Below are 2974 nucleotides of genomic sequence, written 5' to 3'. Positions count from 1 at the left end.
CCACCTTCCCGCTTTCCCAGTTTTTTCCCTCAAGAAAGAAAGAGACCGCTTGTGAGCCCTTCTTGATCTATAGATACTACTCTACAAAAGGTGAGCTGCCACCTTTTGATACTTTCCCAACACTCACCAGTTCTCTATGTCCCTTGACAAAAACCTCGGCATTAAGCAAAAACAAAATAATATCCAATTTCACATTAATGAGGTCCTTTAATTACAAACATGTAGCTTTCCCTTAGTTGATGATACCAGTCTCCTATTCGATAGATAATGCTATGTCTGAGTGCTCAATTAAGAGGAACAACTTTGTTAATGCAATGCAAGGCAAATTAGATTTTGGCTGAATTGCTTTATAGAATAGCAATTTATTCTTTCCCTCACACACAACCCCCTCCACATTGAAATAACATGACCATTAATTATCATCAGCAGTCACGGGAAATCTGCTTGCAATAAAAAGTAAATTAAATCTATTAAACCTAAAAAAAAGGCTTGCTCCTCAAAACTTTGATGCTCTCGAGGGCAATTGAAAATACCAACCAACGGTGATATTTAATAACCTTGAAATAGTTAATAAAACTAGATAATAAATGTAATTCTGCATAATCAGAACAATTTTGAAATCTTACAATTTACACAAGAAAGCCCTGGGATAATGGAAGCGTATTTGAAAGCAAGGTAACTATGTTGTCCTAGCAATGATTAGCCTGCATGGTTAATTTAGCTCCTGGAACTACACCTAATGTTGTTCCTCTTTCAATAATAACTGTATAGTTAATTTCTAGTCATTTACATTAAATTAGTCTTGAAAATCAAAAAGCTGTTGTTGCCAATCAGAACAATAAACAGGAAATGTTGGAAACACTCTGCTGGTTAAGTAGCACCCGTGGAAATAGAAAGCATTTCAGATTCAGATTTAGATTCAGATTCAATTTTAATTGTCATTGTCAGTGTACAGTACAGAGACAACGAAATGCATTTAGCATCTCCCTGGCAGAGCGACATATCAAATGATTTGAATAAATAATAATAAGTGTCCGGGGGGGGTGGTGATTGGCAGTCACCGAGGTACGTTGTTGAGTAGAGTGACAGCCGCCGGGAAGAAGCTGTTCCTCGACCTGCTGGTTCGGCAACGGAGAGACCTGTAGCGCCTGCCAGATGGTAGGAGGGTAAACAGTCCATGGTTGGGGTGAGAGCAGTCCTTGGCGATGCTGAGCGCCCTCCGCAAAGAGCGCTTGCTTTGGACAAACTCAATGGAGGGGAGCGAGGAACCGGTGATGCGTTGGGCAATTTTCACCACCCTCTGCAATGCCTTCCGGTCGGAGACAGAGCAGTTGCCATACCATACTGTGATGCAGTTGGTAAGGATGCTCTCGATGGTGCAGCGGTAGAAGTTCACCAGGATCTGAGGAGGCAGATGGACCTTCTTCAGTTTCCTCAGGAAGAAGAGACGCTGGTGAGCCTTCTTGATCAGAGTTGAGGTATTGTGGGTCCAAGAGAGGTCATCGGAGATGTTGACTCCCAGGAACCTGAAGCTAGAAACACGTTCCACCTCCGTCCCGTTATTGTGGATGGGGGTGTGCGTGCCGCCTCTGGACTTCCTGAAGTCTACAATGAGCTCCTTGGTCTTCTTGGAGTTAAGGGCCAGGTTGTTGTCAGCGCACCATGCTGCTAAGTGCTGGACCTCCTCCCTGTAGGCCAGCTCATCGTTGTTGCTGATGAGGCCAATCACCGTTGTATCATCTGCATACTTGATGATGGTGTTAGTACCATGTACAGGTGTGCAGTCATAGGTGAAGCGGGAGTAGAGGTGGGGGCTCAGCACACAGCCCTGTGGAACGCCGGTGTTCAGGGTGAGGGTTGAAGAAACTCTTTAATGTTTAAATAGTGTCACATCTCTCTTTCTATTTCCAATTTCTCTCTACACTAGTTGCTTCTGTTAATTATGTTTCAAGTAGTTTTATTTTCATTTAAGCTCTGGTTGCTCTTGGTTGGGAATCAAAGAGCCTCTACACGGGATAATCCAGGCACAGGTTAAACCTCTATGCTCCTTTGAGTGTGAATAAAACAGGTTTTTTTTATGAGGCCATGTTTAAGAAGGGCTACTATTACAGGTTTTTTGTTAATGGACACTGGCTTTTTTGCAGCAGTTTTCCTGTTGTGATTAGCATTTTGAAGCCGGACTGAGGGGTAAAACAGAGCAGTATAGGCAATAGGTCACGTCAACTGTCACCAGTACCTGGCAATGTATGGGTGATTCAGGCACCCAACTCGCATCTTGTTCAGATGGCGATATAACAGGTGCCTGGACTGGAGGCATAACTACAAGGTCACATTTCTTTTTCTGAGAAAACTGGGTTTTGTCTGTGACAAGACCATGCACCAAACAATTTGTGAGGAGATATTCCCCGGTGTGAGTTTACCTTCCCTCCTATCGTATTGTTGTTTGCACCTTGACAAAATATCTTGTCCCAGCCTGCCATTAAAGTCACCTAGGATGATCTACTAGTCACCCTATCTATTAGATGTGATGGGGCTTTTTCAATGATGGAACAGATATAGTCCTTCGTTTCATTCATAGTTTGGACATGCGTTGATGGCCCGAGCATGTGGACTTACGTGAGAGTAAGCCAAAAGGCAACAAGATGATCACGGATTTCAGAGAGACCTAAGATATATAATTTGTTCATTCTTAATGGCAAAGGTCAACCCATGGAGATGGCATTCTTCTACCAGTTTGCTTCTTCAAAATAAGGTGCCTGCACTCTGTTGTTGATTTTGTCATCTCCGGCCCATGTCTTGCTGAAGCCAGCAAAGTCAATGTCAAAACATTAGGGATCCTGAGCTATTATAGATGAGGGATGGTCAAGTCCATGGCTGTTGCCTCTGTACATGCGGGTCCCGCCAAAGCAGAAACTGACCCTCATTTTGTAAATTGAAATAATAGATTCATAGTGACACAGTGTGGAAACAGGGC

This window comes from Leucoraja erinacea, chromosome 4 (assembly GCF_028641065.1).
Source record: "Leucoraja erinacea ecotype New England chromosome 4, Leri_hhj_1, whole genome shotgun sequence".
In the NCBI taxonomy this organism is placed as follows: Eukaryota; Metazoa; Chordata; class Chondrichthyes; order Rajiformes; family Rajidae; genus Leucoraja; species Leucoraja erinaceus.
The sequence above is the reverse complement of the archived record's forward strand: the minus strand, read 5'-3'. Positions refer to the sequence as shown.